The sequence below is a fragment of the Amborella trichopoda genome, chromosome 11 (assembly GCF_054954075.1).
Source record: "Amborella trichopoda isolate Santa Cruz 75 chromosome 11, AtrichopodaSantaCruz75HAP2 v2.0, whole genome shotgun sequence".
Lineage (NCBI taxonomy): Eukaryota > Viridiplantae > Streptophyta > Magnoliopsida > Amborellales > Amborellaceae > Amborella > Amborella trichopoda.
In genome coordinates, this window is record NC_142346.1 from 19303328 (window position 1) to 19325220 (window position 21893).

The window sequence follows — 21893 nt, forward strand, 5'->3', positions numbered from 1 at the left end:
CTCCACCATCTGAACCATTTCAAGTCACGGATAAGAGTAGGTGGTGTAATTGACTTCAAAACCATGCTCATGATACTCAAAACTACATATATTTGAAACGGGTGATTCAAGGGTTAATCAATAGGGGGGACATCACTGTCGCACCTAGAAATCAGCTTGTCAAAGAGCCCAATCAAAAGATGGTTATCTTCACAAATCCTCTCCCTAAAGTTAGGATCACAATGATCGAAAAGTTGGGAGCTCAAGACAACTTGAAAGAGAACATTGTCATCCACATGATTGAGGTGGTGACGAAGACGAGGATCCTAGTCAGTTCATATTGGCTTGTAATCACCACTTTTAAGAACTCGAAGAAGATCTTTTGAGCCTCCTAAGAGGAAGCCCTTCATCTCCAAACCTTGATAACCTTCCCAAATGGGACCGATATGATGAAGATGACACAGTAGAGATTGATATGGTAATGACCAATGAAAAGGCATCATCTTCCAAACAAGGGATAACCACCCCAAAGGCTCCCATTACTCTTGCTAGGGCTGGCCCTATCGAGCTTCAGGCTGGTGAGGTCGACTCCTGAACCCGAAGAGACTGAGTGTTTAAACCCATTCAATTGATGGCCAATACTCTCGATACCCATTCAATTGATGACCAATACTCTCGATGAAAGAATGGGAAATACCTCAAAACCAAACAACCAGAGGGGGTCGTAGATCACGAGCTGAACAAGGAAATTCAATGATCTGCAGCCACCTACAATCTACTAGCTCAAATCTCCATCTTGGCACTACTCGCCAATTCACCAGCACATAGAGCCCCGATCGAGAAGGTCCTTGCCATGACATACATCCCGAGCAACACACAGCCAGATGAGTTGTGTGGAGTGATCAACCAGCTGATGGCACCAACACTAATCGTGTTCACAGATGAAGACATCCCAGCCAGCTTCAACCGATTTCATGTCCAACCTCTACACATCACTGTCTTCTTGCAAGGATATGAGATATGAAGAGTGCTTGTTGATAATGGGGCATCCTTAAACATATGCCTTAGGAAAATAGTGAAGTAGATAGGCAAAAGCCTGAATGACTTCGAGCCATATCAACTAACTATCATTGCATACGACGAAATCGAAAGACAAGCTAAAGGAATACTGCCTCTTATACTTAAGATCGGCCCTTCCGTCCAAGTGATAAAGTTTTAAGTCCTAGACATAAAACCTTCTTTCAACATGTTGTTAGGAAGACCATGACTACATGAAAACCTCGTGGTCACCCCTACGCTCTATCAATGCCTCAAATTTCCAACTAACAACAGTGTCGCAAAGGTATATGCTGAACCCCCTGCTTTTCTCAATCCTAGAATACATAACGGGAAGCTAGCTGCAAGAGTTGAGCTCTAAGAAATCTTGCTCACTTCTTTTGAGCAAGCTGATTGTGCCACCTTATGCCTAGAGGCCGGCGACCCTGTTCCTCAAATTTTACGTACTTCTATAATGATGGATGACATTATCCAATGTCAACATCAATACAGTTTCAGTTCCCTCAAAGTTTGGCACATGCCCTTCTCCCAAGGCTTCCAACCAGGCCAAGGCTTGGGTAGTTAAGGACAAGGCATAATGGAGGCAATTTTTGAATCATTTGAAGCGAAAACTAAAAACGAAGATTGAAGAGGTCTCAGGTGTAATCTCACCTTATTACAAAGCCGGATGAAGCGTTAAAACTATCCGGGCTTTATATCTGGAGGCATTCAAAGCCTGGATCCTATCGATGCCCATCCTTCAAAATGGCCTAAAGTGATCCTTAAATCCCCAATGGGGAATTACTCTTCTTCCACTGGTTAGGTGCCTCGATCTTGCCATTCGGATCCTTTGAGGATCAGGCGGCATGCATCTCGGGTTTTGATGGAAGACTTGAGACATTTTTGAGATCGCCCTCTCGGAAACCTCATTCTATAACGGGGGCTGGTGTTACCAACTAATGAGAGAGGAATTTGAGGTGGGTTCGGGACTTACTCGGGCTGGCTCACGTGGGTGCCCTCTTAGATCATGAAAGAAGCCCCCCAGTAATAAAACTGGTTTGGAGCTGCCTCCCTTGGCTTGTATTCATCTGTTTTCTGCAATCACACACATATGAAAAAAGGTTATAATATAGGTGGGTCAGACCTCACCCTTTTCCTCTTTGACAAACGTACACAAGCATGTGCATTCAAAAAGAAGGAGAGAAAGATAAGAGAAGAAAGATGGGGGAAAGAAGAATTCGACTGAGCGGGAGGATCAGAGCAGCGACGAAGCTGGTGAATAATTGGCCTGACATGGTAGGAAAATAGGCCCGATAACTAAGACCAGCTCACAAGATTACTACTAGACTTCATTACCAGTATCGACTAGCTAGGCACAATGGTTAGTCTGTCGTGGCAATAAAGCGGGCCATGTAATTCTGACACAACAACATTACGACTAGACGATAAGACTACCATGAGAGGCTAACCTCAATCCCTCTCAGTCGAATGAAAGAATAATAGAATGATGGTTATGAGGAAAGAATAAGAAATGAAATAAGAGAAGAAGGGAATAGAAGGAGGGAGGAGAAAAGAAGAGAAGAGCATGAAATGCGAGAGAATAAAAGAGACAGAGGGAAGGAAGACGCAATCGATGCTAGGCATTGCCGACCATGTTAGAAGGAAGAGAGAGAAAATGTAGTCAGTGCTGGGCTTCACCCACTGTGTTATACTGAGGAGAAGAGAGAGAAGATGTAGTCGATGCTAGGCTTAACCGACTATGCCAGAAGAAGAGACAGAAAACACAGTCAACGCTAGGCTTTGCCGACTATGTCAAAGAAAAGAGGGAAGATTTAGTCAACACTAGGCTTCGTTGACTGTGACAGAAGAGAAGAAAGAGAGCAACCCAGCCGACGCTAGGCTTGCGCCGGTTATGATGAAAGAGAAGCAAGACAAAGAGAGATCGAGCCGGTGCTAGGCTTCACCTACTGTGACAGAAGAGAAGAAAGAGAGCAGCCCAGTCGGTGTTAGGCTTTTGGTGGTTGTGATGGAAGAAAAGAAAGAGAGAAAAATTAACCGACGCTAGGCTTTGCCGACTGTTACAGAAAAGAGAGAGAGAAAAATCGAGCTGGGGCTAAGCTTCGCCGACTGTGATAGAAAAGAATAGAGAGAAATCCAACAGACGCTAGGCTTCGTCGACTGCAATAGAAGAGAAGGAGAGAGAAAAATCCAATCAGTGCTAGGCTTCGCCGACTACAATAGAAGAGAAAGAGAGAGGGAAATCCAATCGGTGCTAGGTTTCACCGACTATAATGAAAGAGGAGAGAGAAAAATCCAGTCGATGTTAGGCTTCACTGACTGCAACAGAAGGGAACAAAAGAAGATAGAGGTGAGAGGAAGAGAGAGAAAGAGATAGAGATAAGAAGAAGAGAGAGAAAGAGATAGAGATGAGATAAAGATAGAGACGAGAAGAAGAGATAGAGACGAGAAGAAGAGAGAGAAAGAGAGAGATGAGCAAGAGGGGAGAGAAAGAGATAAAGATAAGAGAGAAAAAGAGAGACGAGAAAGAGGGGAGGAGAGAGAACGTTACTTGCCCGAAGGGTACCGACCCCTTTCTTCTCTCTCCTCTCTTTCTCTTCAAGATGTACCCACAAAGCAAAATTTTATTGATTGATCCAAGAAGAATGAATCCGTCCTTTGTATAGTGAGGCATTGTCTGTTTATATAGAATTGGGCTAAAAGGTGGGTGTACGTCTAAAAACTACCTAGAATTGAAGATAATTATAATTTAACTGAATTTAAAAAAATTCTAAAAATGGGTGCAAAAGGATTGTTTTTCCCCTGCCTAATAACGTGTGGAGTTTCTGAACAGTCCTTACTGCTGTCCAAGAACTTGCGTGATCTTTCGTGGCTGACCCGGGGTCATTCTGATGCTCGTTTGATTGAAAGATTATTTTTTTCTTGTAGGGCTCGGCATGACGATCATTTTGATACCAACTTCAAGCCATGGATCATGTTTTTGAACCATGATCATGAGACATGAATTTTGGATGAATCTTGTAAACTTTGGATCAATTGTGTGCTCGTTCCTTGATGTTTCTTCGTAACTTATTCATTGAATCACACTAAGCATGCTGTCATGATCACTTTGCAACAAACATAGCTTGATTTCATGTCTGGATGAAGATTGTCGTCTCGAGTTTTTGACAGGAATCTTGAAATCCGGCGGCCTGAAATTGCAGCAGGTTTTGACACCTTCATGTGTGAAATCCAACCGTTCATCATACATAAGGTTCGGATAAGAGATAGCCTCTGACCTTCTGCACATAATGCAATTGGTTTTGTGCCGATCAGGTATGTGAGCGTCGTGATCTAGCTGCTCAAATGAGGTGTGCTGCTGCTGAATTTTTGCAACTTCCTTCACGAATCAGCGACTTTCATTTAGTTTTTCTCTCTACTCAGGCATCATCACGAGGCATACTACATATCGAATTGCTTGTCTTGATGACACAAATATGCTCACCAAATTTGAGGGCGATCCGACTTGGAACAAGTGAGATATAGGACTCAAAAATGACTACCTGTGACTATAAAGACAACCACCTTTAATGGTGTTTTGATGCAGTGAGGCCACATGGAATAGTGTGTGGCCAACCCCTTTTCGATATTTCACCGATAACTTTGCCTTGGTGTACCTGATTAAGCCAAAACTTGTTCCATAGGGGTTTTCGATCGTGTCGGATCTAATGGTGGTTGTCCCACAACTTTTTGACACACCAAAAAGTTTGGCTCTAGTTACGAGATCCATTTCAAGGTGCTAGAGACCGATTTCGCTGAAATTGTTTCTTTGTGTTCAGTGCCTTAGACATGTCTGATAACGATGAAACTTGGTAGGTGCTCATTTGAAGCATTGATGAATATCTTGATTAATTCTGGGGCCATTATGAGATTGTCGAGAATTTCCATTGTTTTGTAGGCTTTATTGACCTGCTTCCTATCGGGGACCAAGGTGTTGAAAAATACATTCAAACAACTTTCCTCACTGAATGTTGTGCTTTAAGAGAAGCGAGAAGGATAATCATTTGGAAAAATTTCTTCGACTTTTACTTTTTTTCTTCCTAGCCACAAGACCACGTGAACGCCTAGGAGATTCACGTAACGATGCAACTAGGATGCTTAGACGTAGGGATGCATTATTCGTGGGTCCGTCCATGGAGAATTTAGGGGGAGAAGAGACCTTTTTGAGGGATATTGTCTAAGTCCTCACCCTCATGCAGACTGTTTTTGATTCTAAAGCTGAGGATTTTATACGGACCTTGTCAATCAGAATCCGGCCTGTCTGGCAATTGAATGTCATGTCGAAGGGCATTGTTCCCATTTGGTGTGGGTTTTGTGTATATCCTTCGGTGTTGGGCCACGTTTCGAGGATTATGTGAATGTTACGCTGAAAGACCTTGTGTCGACGTCGTCTGCTTAGTGCATCAGTCATTCCTTGACGAGAAGGGTACCTCAGTTTATTGAGATAACCACTTTGTACCCACTGCTTTATAGCTATGACAATCATCTTATTTCCACACCAAAGTTATGACTGACCAGTTATTCCTTAGTGAGTAGGGTACGTCAGTTTATCGAGATAACCACTTTGGGTACAACAGCCCCTACCCATTGTTGTGTATCTACGATAATCATCTGATTTGCCACTCCAAAGTCATGGTTGACTTAGCTCCCTTGGGGCATCTCTGGTATCTTGGAAGTGTGTTTATAACCTCGTAGGAATGATGCTCTTTTTCTTGGGACTTGTCTTGCCTTCTTGACGAGTATCTGTCTTTCGAGTCCTTTTGCAACTGGACTCAGGTTGTCTGAATCTTTTCCTTAGATATTGTAGTTTTGGAGTCTTGGCATGGTGACACCAGGGATTTTCTTCTTTTGAGTGAGGGCTAAAGTCACCTGTTGAGACGAGTGCTGCATCAACCTGTCTATTGGTCCAGGCGTCCTTTGTGGATTTTCATTTGAACTTGGGAAGCAGTACCGTAGAGACGGTTTTCACCAACTTCTTTTTATTTTGGGGCTCTTTTACCCATGACCTTTCGGCCATGTCTACCCCTTTCATCCATATTTACTCACGATGCCCTTTCGGGTTTTCACCATGCTCGGTTTTTATTCACAGAATTCTTTTACTCATGGTTTCATGACCATGCCCGTCCATCATTTTTACTCATAGCGTTCCCTTGTTAAGGTATACATCGTGCCCATTATTTCGACATTTTTTTTTTGTGAAGGCATGTTTAAGGTCATGCCTCTGGGACCTGTGCGAAACAGGTTAACGTCATGCAGCCAGGACGTGCACTATGGTTTAAGGTCATGCAGCTGGACTGTGGTGGTGATGAATGGCAGTTTGTGGAGGCCATGGAGTGAGTATGATGGTGGCTGGACTCACTTGGGAAATGACATTAGGATACTTATGAAAGATGGATGATGTATGAAATGTGAGTGAACGATAGTGACCCACTAACTTACAGCGAGTATGGCAGGATGGTTCACCGTTTTGTGAGCGTGGGTGAGACTCACTGGGGAATGAGGTATGGTGATGAAGTAAATGGACAAACTGGGGAGGTAATAAAGGTGGCGCATGCACATTAATAGGTAGGTTAGGGAAGGTATGCGTGAAACTGCACGTAAAGGCGTGTGCGCGTATGTGGGGGCATGTTTTAAAGGTCATAGCTCCGGGACCTATGCAAAACAGTTTATCATCATGCAGCTAGGACGTGCACTATGGTTTAAGGTCACACAACTGGACCGTGGTTATGCAGTTTAAAGTCATACAACTAGGACTGTGCAGTTTAAGGTCATGCAACTAGACCTCCGCTACAGTTTAAGGTCATATAGTTTGGACCATGGTGCTGAGTCCTTTAAATTCATGCGGCTAGAACGTGCACTATGCTTTAAGGTCATACAACTGAACCATGGTTATGCAGTTTAAAGGCATACAACTAGAACCGTGCAGTTTAAGGTCGTGTAACTAGACCACCGCTACAGTTGAAGGTCATATAGTTTGGACCATGCAGTTTTAGGGCCGTGCAACTAGTCGTCCACTACAATTTAAGGCCATATAGTTTGGACTATGCGGTTTTAAGGTCGTGCAGCATGGATCGAGGCTGTGCAGTTTAGGGTCGTGCAGCACGGACTAAGGCTGGGTTGCCATGTAGGTGGAGCTCCATGGGGAATAGGTCTATGGATGGCAATCCGACTCCCTGGGGATAAAATGGTTAAGACCATTCACAAACTGAGGGCTCAAATGGAAATGGTGACCTGATGAAGGATGCCCAACAAAAGCTGACTTCACTAGGGATTAGGGAGGGCAAGCATACTCCCTAGGGTCAAGATAGCTTGATGTGAAATAGAACTATCGAGAATTGAAGAGTTAAGAATGACCCTAACTTCACTGGAGATAATGGGCTGTAGTATGGGTGTGACACTTATGGGGATGAGGGATAGCTCCTAACTCCATTAGGGATGATAGGCCACAGTTTGGGTGCAACAACCTGGGTGCAACATCACTGGGGATGACAAGTCACAGCTTGGGTACAATCCCACTAAGGATAAGTGGTAGGACACACAAGGCTTCATCCTGGAGTAGGTGACAATAGGCTACTTGAAATACAGCAGGCGCTGGGCATGGATTGATACTTGAGTCATGACCCGAGCCTGACCCATTCCGGCCCATTTGTTGGAATTTTACAAGAGACAATGAGTGTTGACTCGGGTCTCGGGTTAAAGCCCATCCTAGCTCATCGTCGTTTGGCTTCCCTTGGACGCAACTGGGAATCCAAGTTTGTGAGGGGTGTTCGAGAGTAGTGCAAGCTACACAAGGGGGGTAAGACCCCGTTTTCCCTCACTTTTCACCGAAGGTAAAAACTTGACAAAATTTTTAACGGTGAGTAAGGGTCCCAGTGGAAGTTCTGGCAAGTGGCAAGGGAGAATATGGCAAGCGGTCAAGTGTTTCGAGAAACCTTTCAAGGAAGGTTTCAGTAAGCAAAGGGTTTTTACAGGAAAGGTTTTCTGGCAAGCAAGACTCTGTCGAGGATTTGCAAGAGTTTTGCGGTTAGCACAAGGTCTTTTCGAGAAACAAAAAAAATCTGGTGTGGGTATTTTGAAGGTGGAAGAGGAGGGAAGTGCAGTGGTAGGAATTTCTGCAAGTCTTGGGAATTTTTCGGGGAGTTTTAAGGGGTTTCCCGGGGCTTGTAGTGATTTTTTAGAGATTTTGGTGACTTCCCGGCAAACAAACGCGGTAGAGGAAAAATCTCTGAGTGAATTTTTCCAGCGTTGTTGTGATTTTGCAGAGGTTTTGGTGACTTCCAGGCCAAAAACGTAGGCAGGGGAAGTCTTTCATTGGGTGTTTTTGGTCGTGTAGAAGAAGTTTCGATGGGAAACCGAAGGGACAAAACAGTTGTGGGGAAGGTGAACAGTCGTGGGAGGTTAACGATTTTCCTTTGAAATCGTGCGGTTGCCGGAGACATGGTGGCAGTTGTCAGTCGGCATAGCTGAGTTCGAGGCGTGGCACATGTGAGAGATCCAATCACAGCTGGCGCTGGCCTTTGGAGGACACAATCAGCGTTGGGCCTTGGTAATCTCAACAGGTGCTGTGTGTTGACAGACTTAGCCGGCTCTAGCCATCGGCATACAACCAACGCTGCGCATCGATAAGCTCAACCGACGCTGAGTGTCATCAAACTCAGCCAGTGCTAGCCATTGGCATGCAACCGGTGCTGATGGTTTTAAAAGTGTAACAGGCACTGATGGTTTTATAAGTGTAACAGGCGCTGAGACAACCGGCGTTGATCCTTAAGAAAGGCAACTGACGTTAGGAGTTCAATCGGCGTTAGCCTTTGAAAGACACAGTCGACGCTGACTTTAGACGAAGCTCATCAACAGTGTGGCCTGTCATGATGCGGAGAGTAATGTTTGCATGTGGTAGCATGTCTCGTGCGGGATTTGATGTTCACCGATGAGCTATGCACGACGATGTTCATGGACTGGTAAAAAGTGGTGAATGTTGGTATGGCGTGGCTTGCAGTACCTGTTGGAAGCCAAATCCTTCAGCACAACAGTGAGGTCCATGTTGTTCTGTGGATGCACAACCATTGTGAATAGGGTATGCTTTCCATCATAGGAAAGTTCCTTGCCATGTGTAGCCCACTTTGTTTGTTTGATACAGACATCGAATGAATCCTACGTTGTACGTTTGCTCTACAGGTCAGGTGAGATATCTTGCTTGTATGTTTGATATACACGTCGGATGGACTGAAGCTAACTTCGTCTTCTAACCTGTAACCATCCTCTTACTCATTAGATGAGTTGAAGCTAACTCTCCAAGTGGTTTCTGTTCTTCTTCATGAGGAGGACTTTTCTTTGGGCTCGCAACCGTCCTCTTATCCTCAGATGCAAGAATGAAACTACAAATTTTGGTTTGTAACCGTCCTCTTATCCTCGGGTGCAAAAGATTTATAACCTCCCTAGTAATAGGCTTCTTTAGCTTGTAACTCGTAACTTGTTTTTACTGCAATGTCAAGACTTAGAATTTGTTTGGACTGTCTTGCTTATTTTCGAGTCGAGTCTCTTTTTCTTGAATATGCATTATGGTAGTACTTCTTTAAGTATCGTCCATTGATAGGGGGCATTGCTTCCCCTCCTTCAGGATGTGCCAGTTTGTAGGCTCCATTGGGAAAGACCCTTTTGACTATAAAGGGACGTTCCCACTTAGGCTAAAACTTCCCTTTACACTGGCCATGCATAACAATAGGCCTCTTAATAGCTAAGACTAGATCACCAAAGGTGAATGAGTGGATCTTGACAGACTTGTCAAAAGCCCTCTTCATTCTCCCTCTTCATTTTGTTAAGCCTCTAGCCTCTTTTCATCGAGTGCATCCAATTCTTGATACCAGAGCTTGACTATCTCATCTTCGGTTATGTGACAACTCAAACTTTTCCCGGCTAGTTAGATTGCACAGTGGGATAAGAAGAAGGAAGGATCCAATACCGGCTATGTAGGAGAAGGAGTTAGCACCGTGTGTGTTATCATTGGCTGTGGAGAGAGAGGGGCTAGTGCCGATTGAGATGTAAGCAGCATCGGTTGTGTTGTTGGCAGCGCCGGCCGAGTTGTGGGCAGCGTTGGTTGTGTTGTGTGCAGAGACCAGTGCTGAATGTATTGTTTGCAGAGGCCAGCATCGGTTGTGTTTTGTGTAGAGACCGATGCCAGTTGTATCGTGTACAGAGGCCAGCATCGGCTGTGGAGAGACCAGCGCCAGCTGTGTTGTGTACATCGTCGGCTATGAAGAGGAGAAGGTCCAACGCTGGGTGAGATGAAAGAGCGTCCAGCGCCGGGTGAGCTGGAAGAGAGTCCAACGTCGGTTGTGTTTCACCATGTGGGTGGACTGCCGTGTACATTGTGGGTGATCGGGCGCAGCTATATAGGGTGGTCTAGGGGACTTCCTTTTCTTTTATGCACCTTTTGTCCCTTGCTTATTGTTTAGTGTGCCCTGAATTGCCACTTGTTGACCATGTGTACCTATGTATTCGACTTGGGAACTCTTGCACACCACTTGTCACTTGATGCCCTTTCCTCTTTTATAAATGAAGCCCTCCTCATATCTCTATGAGCTTTGCCTCTTCTCTCACCCTCTACCACGTTCTCTCTCTGTCTCCCACACTTAGAGCCTCAACTTTGGGAGCTTGACCATTGAGGTGGAGCTTGGTGGACGGTAACTTGGACCTCTTGTGAGGTAGGTTGACCATGTTGTATAGTATGAAGCATGAATTGGAGCATGAATGATGTATGAATCCAAGCATGTAGGAAGCATGATTTAGGAATGAATAAACCTTGAATTTAAGTATGAGATTAGACTTGAGATTGTATAGAAATTGTGTGAAGGAATAGGATTGTTATCATGTTTTCCAGGAAGTGGGTCTTGGTTGTAAGATATGTTATGCTCTGTTGTCATTTCAGTTGACCCTGAAAATTCATGGATTGATACTCTTGTGACTCTAGTTTAAGCTAGAATTAGTTTCAAGTTGTTATCTTGTATATTTTCGAAGTTATGATGTGATCTTGGTGTATGCCATGGTTGTACTGTGATTTCCCAAGGACTTTTCATGTCTGTATCATGAGGTTTTGACTAAGAAAATGATATACGAATTGTCTAAACTCACCACCATAAGAAATATTGTTGAGCCTAATTTAAGTTTGGTGTTTTAGTCTAGCTGATATTCTCAATAGTTTGGAAGGAATACATTGATTTGTGCATATATGTCACTGTTAGTAGACTGTGATAATTTTCAGAAACACTACTCCCGTTACACAGAGACTTTGACTGAACTATTGAAGTCCAAATGACACGAAATCACAGTCATTTAAAAGATATATGGGTTTATTGTGATTTTATTGTTTTGACCCAGTTCTTATTCTGTATGAATAGGGAGGTATGATCGGAATTGTAGAGGCATGTAACTGATTAGCAGATTCACTGAAATGCAGAATTGTTACCTCTGTTGCCATGGGTTTTCACTAATCAAATGGAGTCCTATTGCTCCCAAACCTCTGCCAATTGAAAGATCAGTACGTTGGCTTAACATTGCATGTGAAATTACCTTGAAATTCTCTCTAGATTGGAAGTTATGTCCAAATTGTGATTATCTTTCACTGTTAGCATAAATTAGATTTGATCTCTGTTGTCATGGGATTTGATTGACCAAAAGGAGCCTGATTGCTCCCAAACTACTGCAATTAGATAGATTAGTGTGTTTTCTTAAAGTTTCATGTTGAAATCATTTTGAGACGCTCTCTAGATTGAGAGTTATGCCTATGATAAAAGGGACATGTCACTATAGTGGAATGTAGGAATTTCCAACACCAATATTTATGTTGTGCCTAGGTGTTGACTGATCAAGTGGCTATTAATTGACTTCATACTATCTTTTGTTGAGAGATAGTTGTGTTTACTTCATTGTCATGTTGTGACTAAGTTGAGATTCCTGATGAATCAGGGGCTATGTATATCTTCCTATGACACCATGAATGCTCCGAACCAAAGAATTCTTATGAGAGGATATATGCTACTATGTGATGCGAAACACTATGTTTTGAGTAGTGGGATACTATCATACTAAGATATGTGACACTTTGATACTATGACACGATACTGTGATATTGGAACGGTGATAATGTGATACCGTGATACCGTGATACTGATACTGTAAGTCATACTGAATACTGAGCGCTACGCAATGGGCCACCCATTGATAGTGGGTACTGCTATACTGTGACTGTGAAACTAATACTGAATACTGACTACTACACAATGGGCCACCCATTGGTAGTGGGTACTGTTATACTGTGACTGTGAAACTGATACTGATACTGAGCATTATGAAATGGGCCACCCGTTGGTAGTGGGTACTGTGGTATACGACCATATTGAGATATTGATGTGCTTTGAGTGCATTGCACGACTGGCTGTTGACTTGGTGATATCTTTGGTGATATGGGATTTCGCGACATGCTTTGGGTATATTGCATTGACTGGAATATGTGGCTTTTGAGTGCGCATGAGGTGGGATATAATGAGACTGTTATAAGCATTTCTTCTGGCCATTACGCAATGGGTCTTCCATTAGTAGTGTATATTTTGATTCTGTTATTCTATGATTTCTGGCCAATACGCAATGGGGCCTCCATTGATTATGGATATTCTGATTTTGTTATATGTCCGACCTGGTATCTGACATCGGTGAGGTGCACACGAGGTGATATGTGACTTCCCGCCAATGCTTTGTGCAAATTGCATCACCCGAGATAGGTAGTCACCTGAGATATGTAATCGACTTGAGATGAAAGATTGACCAGAGATATACAATTACCTGACTTATGTGATGTGTTTGGCCTGATGCAAAGGGCTAGAGAGTGGGTTGTGTATGTCGATTTGGTTATGCTCTCTTGATTGTGTTGATCTGTTGAATCTGATGGATTACTAGTGTATATGTGTTATTTCATATCTGAATTGTGCGTACTCCACCATGAAAAGCATCATCCAATAATTGTGACATAATTGTGATGCACGACTACTATTTTTATGAGTATGGAATATAACCTTGTGCACTATTGTGATATTATGTGTATAGGCAGGGAAGCATGATGTTGTGATCTACTTACTAGGCCATTTAGCCCATTCCTTTGCTTCTATTCTTGTTGCTTGTCTGCTGCAGGTCGAGGACGGCAAGTGGTGATCATGTTTGGCGGACTGAAAGCCCACGCTTGACGAGTGGGTCTCTGTTCTTGTGAAGGTATTTGTTAGTCGTCGGCCATCCAGTCAGTGTACTATGAAGTTATGTATTTTGTGGCTAGGCCTATAGTGCCTTGGATGGATTGTGTTTTCGGGATATTGTATATGACTTTTGGAGACTGCATATGGATATGAAACGTTTTAATTTATCCAGCTCTTGTTATGTTTCTTGTGGGAGTTTTGGTTTTTGCTTTCCATGGTTTGCTCTTGATTTCGCCTGTTATATGTGTTTAGCCACTCCCACCTAAGTGACGTTCGTGACCTCCAGTCATGATCCTGCGCTTTGTCGCCCTTCAACGGAGGTTTAGGGGGCAGGATCGTGATAGGTTATTCCTTGGTAAATAGCGAATCGCAGTGAAGGGATTTGTATTTCAAGAGGTAAAACTACGTCACCCCATAGACCAAAGAATAAGGAGTGGAATCAGTAGCATTTCACGTCGTAATACGATAAGCCCATAGTGCTTATGGAAGCTTCTCATGCCAGTTCTTCCTTATTTTTGATGGTGACTTCCTTAAAATGTTGCACAGAGTCTTATTAGAAGCTTCAGCTAATCCATTCACTCGAGGGTGGTACATAGTCGAGTACCTCCATTCATAACCAAACTGGTTAACTAAACGATTGAAATGATGACTCCTAAATTAAGGACCGTTGTATCCCAACAGACACATTCGTTCATAGAGCTTAAGACCGAACTGGTGTAGTTCACAAATGCTTGAGTGGACTTCTTCGAACACCTTATTTGTTTCTTAGGTATCAACGCATCTAAGAAGAATGCCGTCAAACAATCGCCTGAAGAGAGCATCTCCTTCACGGAGGGTATACTTGGTAGAAATTCGATATATGTTGTTGCGTTCGGCATGATCTTTTGGGAGCCCGCCATGTTTTAGAAAACTAGTGATGGGCTCTCTCCAAATTTCTACCTGCTCAATTTCTACGCAAATTGGGTCAAATAATTATGGTTCTTGATTTCGACCCTTAGCTCCTTGACTCTGTGCTATTCCTTGTTCAATCTTGATTACTTCTTTGGTTGATAGAAGCGCTTCAAATGGATAAAGAGGGCACTCAGGGAAGATATTTCTCTCGTCATCCGTATCTACCTCTGTTCTTAGTTCGATGGGTCTCCATTCTGCCACCCAAACAAGCGTGGGTCCTAATGAGGACAACTGAATTGTAGCGCTGAGCTTTGTAAGTGAAACAGCCTGCGAGTTTAGCCTCTTGGGGATGTGACTCAGGGATACGTCCTCAAACTGGGCCATATACAATTTTGCAGTATCGTGATAAGGCTTGAGAGTGTCTTTGCTAACATTATAGATCCCTTTGAGCTGTCGGATAACTAACTCAGAGTCGCCATAGATCTTGAGATGCTCCAAGTCGAGGTCGAAGGCTATCTCCAGTCAGATTATAAGGGCCTGATATTCTACCTCATTATGAGAACCGGCTTGAGCGAGAGAGAATGAAAGTGGCAATATTCCTCCTCTTGGAGTCAGGAACACTACTTCAGCGCCTCCTCAATCTGATTGGAATGCTCCATCAAAGTAAAATTCCCACACATGAATATGGTCAGCACATAATACTTCTTCATCAGGGAGGTCGCTTGATAGAGGAGATTCTGTCGGTACGGGTGTGCTATGAGAAAGTTAGCCAAGGCCTGGCCATTGATGGCCTTTTATGGGACATACGTGATGTCGAACTCCATCAGCAATAATGCCCACTTAGCAAGGTGTCCCAAAAAGTATGGGCATGTCATGAGAAACTTTATAGGATCAGCGTTTGATATAAGTTTTTGGACAGCTTCCTTCTCAGGCATAGGATTAGGATGGCAAGAAGCGAAATTTCTCCATCTTGATATGAATTGATCCACATGCTCATCGGGGTCTTGAGTTAGGGTGGGAATTTTGATGGTTTAAACCTCTCTCTCGACCTCATAGAAGTGTTGATAGAACAATTTCTCCATCTCTTCCCATGCATGCACTGCGTTTGGAGGAAGTTGGGCATACCATTGAAATGTTGGACCATCGAGGGTCTCAACGAACTATCGAAGGAGAAGTCTCCTGTCAGCCGATGTTTCTCGACATGCTACCCGGAAGTGAGCAATATGCTGGTTTAGGGGCGTGGTTCCGTTGCATAAAGGAAACTTCCCTTTCTTATAATCTGAGGGAAATGGGACCTGATCAATAAACGAGGGGTATGGCCTTTGATAAGGCATCACACCATGTATCCTCAGGATTTGTCTGTTCTTGAGGCTATGGGTGAGCGTCAATGTTTGTCTGAGAGATGGGATGAGGGACAAAATTGTCCTGTGAGGTAGAAGGAGGGGGCTGTTGTGGAGGTGCACCATCCAAGTGATGGGAATTGACCCCATGGTTAGCTGACTGGCATGCGGCATCAATACGATCGATCTTTTCGATCATTGCGCACCACATCCTCAAACCTTTTCATGTGTTGTTCCTACGCACCACCGGGCTCACTTACAAACATTACATTGATTGTTTCTCTATGGAGCTCAATGTTTGTGACAATTGAGGGCTTGCGAACTTGACGGGTCATATGTGGTAGGTCAGTCAGCAGGGGGCCAGCATACCCTGATTGAACTCGACTCTTGTATGCTGATCACATTTGGACCGGTTCTCGATGGTCTTGGGACCATGGTTGCTGAGTGGTTGGGTCTTCTTTTATGGCAGTAACCACATCATAGGTCTCATGGCGCTCTTCTTCAGGCTTCATCTGAAGGGGGTAGAAGGGATTCAGTTGAAGAGGGTCGTCAAAATTGGTTGTTTTGATTGCCTTGGTCACCTCCCTAGTCCAAATTTGCAGACCTTTATCTTATTTAGCCTTAAGGTTTTGATGGACCTCGCGTCAAAACTGCGATCTAGGTCACGGCTGGTCAGGTCTTAAATGTATAGGAGAGAGTTGTCTCCATCAGGTGCGGTAATGGATGAGGGTCAGGAACTGGAGTCATCTTAGGCTGAGGAGGATGAAGGACTCGATCTTCTATCAGGTCTGTGCCTTGAGCTCTCTTATGAGTTCTAGAGACATGACCAAAGTGACGGGGCTTGTTCAGGATGGTACTCTTGGGTAAAACCTTCGAGTGCTAAGGCTGAAGGTGCTTGCTCAATGAAGAAGGAGTGGGTCGGAGCATAATTGAGTCATGAGAAGGCCGAATTTAGGGAGAAGGGAAGTCTGCGATGGCGTCGCGTGTGCGCTCCTTGAAGAATGATTACGGGAGACCTGGGGGTCAGCTCAGGCTCGTGCAAGTGATCTGGCCTTAGCAAGCCGAGAACTACGAGTAGGTGTCTGTAAGAGAATAGGTGTAGGCCTGCCCCTTACAGAGTGCATTTGTGTGGCTTGAATAGGAAGACGAGGAGGTCGTCTCCTGTGTACTCAGGTTGGAGAAATGACGGTGTTGCTCAGAGCAGTGAGATGCATGTGATTAGTGTGTGCAGGACCTGACCTTAGAAGGTCTGATCCTGAATGCTGACTCGGGGTAGCACAAGGGTTGCCCTGAAATGTGGCTTGAGTGAGTGACCCACGAGGCTTGTGGTGTGTGTGAGGGGTGGAGACTGTAGGGTTTCCACCTCAATGTGTTGAGCCTCTAGGGATACAGATCATTGGTACAGAAATGTGGGGGGTAGCCTTATGGCGACCCACAAAAGCAATGGCAACTTGTTTGCCTTTTTACAGAAAGGGACTGGGCAGCCTTCCGGCATACCTTAAGAACACGACCGGGAAGTGACTTCTGGATAGATGGGTGCATGCTGTGTGGGGCAATAGAAGTGCTGCCGATGTAAGGCACCTTGGTGGAGTTTCCACCAGAGTGAGGAGATGGGGAGTGAGGGACCTTTAAGTCCCGTGTCACACCGGTCCAGGTTAAGACCTGAGAGCTAGACCAGGGGTCTTTTCTCAAGAGGATGGTTGGGAACGAAGTTGAACGGACTTCTTCCCTAGGGACACTCTCAAATGTGGGGATAAGAAAATCCCTGATCCAGATAAATGGGTTACCGAACTCGCAAGCCATAAATAAAATGTGAAAAGATAATGAAAGCAGATAATAAAAGAAGAAACTAGCCGAACAAGAACGATCCGACTAAGGGGTAGTAACTCCCCAATGGAGTCACCAAGCTGGTTAGGTGCCTCGATCTCGCCCTCCGGATCCTTTGAGGATCGGGTGGCATGTGTCTCGGGTTTTGAGGGAAGACCTGAGATGTTTTTGAGATTGCTTTCTTGGGAACGTCTTTCGAGAATGGGCGTAAGTATTACCAATCTGTTAGAGAGGATATTAAAGTGGGTTCGGGACTTCCTCGGGCTGGCTCGCATGGGCGCCCTCTTTGATCACAAAGAAAGGCCCCCGGTAATAAAAGTGGTTCAGAATCACCTCCCATGTTTTCTTCTGTTTTATGCAATCACACACATATGGCAAAGGTTATAAGACAGGTGGGTCAGACCTCACCCAATTCCTCTATGACGAACGTACACAAGCATGCGCATTCAAAAAGAAGGAGAGAAAGATAAGAGAAGAAAGATGGGGAAGAGAAGAATTCGATTGAGCGGGAGGATAAGAGCGGTGACTAAGCTGGTGAATAATTGGCCTAAAGTGGTAGCAAAACGGGCTCGGCAACTAAGACTGGTTCACAAGACTACTACTAGATGTCTTTACCAGTACCGACTAGTTAGGCACGAAGGTTAGTCTGTCGTGGCAATAAAGCAGGCCATGTAATTCTGACACAACAACATTACGGCTAGACGACAGGATTACCATGAGAGGATAACCTCAATCCCTCTTAGTCGAGTGAAAGAATAACAAATGATGGTTATGAGGAAAGAATAAGAAATGAAGTAAGAGAATAAGGGAGAAAACTAAGGAAGGAGGAGAAAGGAAGAGAAGAGTATGAAAGGCGAGAGAATAAAAGAGAGAGAGGGAAGGAAGATGCAGTCGACACTAAGTATTGCCGATTGTGTTAGAAGGAAGAGAGAGAAAATGCAGTCGATGTTGGGCTTCACCGACTTTGTTATACAAAGGAGAAGAGTGAGAAGATGCAGATGGGGGAAAGGCTTCACCGACTGTGCTAGAAGAAGAGAGAGAAAATACAGTTGACGCTAGGCTTCACCGACTGTGTCAGAAGAAAAGAGAGAATATACAATTGGCACTAGGCTTCGTCAATTGTGACAGAAGAGAAGAAAGAGGGCAACTCTGTCGATGCAGGGCTTACGCCAGTTGTGATGGAAGAGAAGCAAGAGAGAGAGATCGACTCGACGCGAAGCTTTGCCGACTAGGACATAAGAGAAGAAAGAGAGGAACCCAGTCGGTGCTAGGCTTGCACCAGCTGTGATGGAAGAAATGGAAGAGAGGAAAATCCAACTGGTGCTAGGCTTCGTCGACTGTTACAAAAAAGAGAGAGAGAAAAATTGAGTCGGTATTAAGCTTCCTTGACTGTGACAAAAAAGGAGAGAGAGAAATCCAGCGAACACTAGGCCTCATCGACTGCAACAAAAGAGAAGGAGGGAGGGAAATCCAGTAGACGCTAGGCTTCGTTGACTGCAATAGAAGAGAAGGAGAGAGAGAGAAATCCAACCGGCGCTAGGCTTCACCGACTGCATTAGAGGAGAAGGAGAGAGAGAAATCCAATCGGTACTAAGCTTCACCGACTGCAACAGAAGAGAACGAAGGTAGATAGAGGTGAGAAGAAGAGAGAGAAAGAGATACAAACGAGAGAGAAAGAGGTAGAGATTAGAAAGAGGGTAGAGAAGAGATACAAATGAGAAGAAACGAGAAAGAGATAGAGACGAGAAGAAGAAAGAGAGAGATAAAGATGAGAAAGAGGGGAGAGAAAGAGATAAAGACATGAAGAAGAGAGAGAAAGAGATAGACATGAGAAAGAGGGAAAGAGAGAGACAGAGGGGAGGAGAGAGAAAGAGGGGAGGAGAGAGAAAGTTACTTACTTGAAAGGTATCGACCCCATTCTTCTCTCTCTCCTCTCTCTCTCTCTCCAAGACAATCCCACAAGCTTAAGAAAAATTCAGAAGTTTATTGATTGATCCAAGAAGAATGAATCCTTCCTTTGTACAGTGAGGCATTGCTTGTTTATATGGAATTGGGCTAAGAGGTGGGTGTATGCCCAAAAACTACCTAGAATTGAAGATAATTATAATTTAATTGAATTTAAACAAATTCTAAAAATGGGCACAAAAGGACTGTTTTGCCTCTGCTTAACAATGTGTGGAATTTCAAAACAGTCCATGCTGCTGCCCGAGAACTTACGTTTTATTTCGTGGCTGACCTGGGGTCGTTCTGATTCCCGTTTGATGGAAAGATTGTTGTTTTCTTTTAGGGCTCAGCATGACAATTATTTTGATATCAACTTCGAGCCATGAATCATGTTTTTGAACCATGATCATTAGACTTGAATTTTGGATGAATCTTGAAAACTTTGGATCGATTGTGTGCTCATTCCTTGATGTTTCTTCATGACTTCTTCATCGAATCACACTGAGCATGCCGTCATGATCACATTGCAGCAAACATAGCTTGATTTCGTGTCCGGATGAAGATTTTGTCGTCTCGAGTTTTTGACCAGAATCTTGAAATTCGACAGCCGGAATTTACAGCAGCTTTGATGCCTTTGGGTGCAAAATCCAACCATTCATTGTACATGATGTTCGGACCAGATATAGCCTCGGACCGCACACATATAATGCAATTGGTTCTTGCCTATCGGGTATGTGAGCATCGTGATATGGCTGCTTGAACGAGGCATGCTGCTGCTGAATTTTCTGTAACTTCCTTCACGGTTCAGCAACTTTCACTTAGTTTTTCTCTCTACTCGGTCGTCGTCACCAGGCGTACCACATATTGAATTGCTCTTCTTGATGAGACGAACTCTCTCACCAAATTTGAGAGCAGTTTGACTTGGAACGAGTGAGATATAAGTCCTGAAAGTGACTACCCGTGACTTTAAAAACAACCACCTTTAATGGTGTTTTGATGTAGTGAGGTCACACGGGAATAGTGTGCGGCCTACCTGTACAATCGTAAACTTTCAAAAAAAATTTAAATTATAAATATAAATAAATAAATAATTCTTTATAGTTACGGACCATCACTACTTTTCTTAACTTTTTCCTTCCATTACAACGTCTTTTAGTGGACGTGGGCTCTAAACGTTCACCTGTAATATAATTGTTACACCTCATGTATGAGGTGTAACTTATTAAAATAATATAATAAGGTATCCTAAGAATTTAAATAGGAGAGGTGAGGACTCCCACCCTAGAAAATTTTTGAGATCTTTCTCTCTTTAGTCGAAACGCAGTGAGCTCTTTCTCTCTCTAGCCGAATTTTTATCGGAAGCTCCCTCCCAAATATTTTAGGTAAGTGACTTCATTATCTTGAAAAATAATCCGTTCTTTTTAAAAATGAAATGAAAAAATTATTTCTGCTTATTATCATGAATTTTAGGCGCGATAAATTTTATGCGCAAGCGACCTCATTATTCTGAAAAATAATCTTTTTAATAAAATTGTGATATTTTATCTATGTTAAAAATTTTAAATGCTGTAAATTCGTAGAAATAAATTTATTTATTTTTCTTGCCTATTGTTAGAAAATTTTAGATACTGTAAAATTATTAGAAATGAATGTGATATTTCTGCTTTTAGTAAAATTGTGAGATTTCTTTCTACTGTTTTTTAATATTTAGACATTGTAAATTTCATGTGCAAATGACTGCCTTATTATTTGAAAACTGATATTTTTGCAATTGATTATAGCATTGTCTGTGAAATGTTTATTTACGAATTAACATCCCATAAATTGTGATAATTCCGTATTCTTGAATTTCTGTAAGAGTTTTTCTATACATATTAGATTGGAAATTATGATAGAATGTCTTTACGAATTGCTATCTTTCTAAATTTGAGCCCAAAATATTTGACTGGTTATTTTTGAAATGTTACTGAAAGTGAATGTTATTAATGGTTTCAGTGAAATTCATATTAATAATTTCAGTGATATGTTGAGTACATGATATTGCTACTTTCAAATGTTTAAAGAGATTTAGAAATACTTTAAGTATGCAAGTGGACTCATCCAGTTCGTCAGTGAGGTGTAAGTGGACCTATTCGGTATGCCGGTAGGGATTAAGTAGAATCATCCGGTACGCCGGTGAGGTATAAGTGGACCTGCAGGGATTAAGTAGACCTATCTGGGATGCCCATAGGGATTAAGTGGACCCATCAAGACGCTGACAGGGTATATAGGTGACCTACTTGGGATGTCAGTAGGGTAATTTGTGAAATCCTTTAAATTATGCACTGCCAGTAAAATGTTATATGTATTTCAATTATTCGGATTATACTTAATTATGCATTTTTTAAAGTGAAACCATTAAAGCATTTCTGTTAATAGATCTCCATTTTGAAAATATTGATATCATTCAACCATGATTATTTTTAGGATTATGATGAGCACTTACTGAGTAGCCAAACTCATCAAATTATGATAAAAAGTTTTTCGGGAGAACTGCGGTTTCATTTGAGTGCTTGTCAGGATCAACTCTGAAAGATATTGT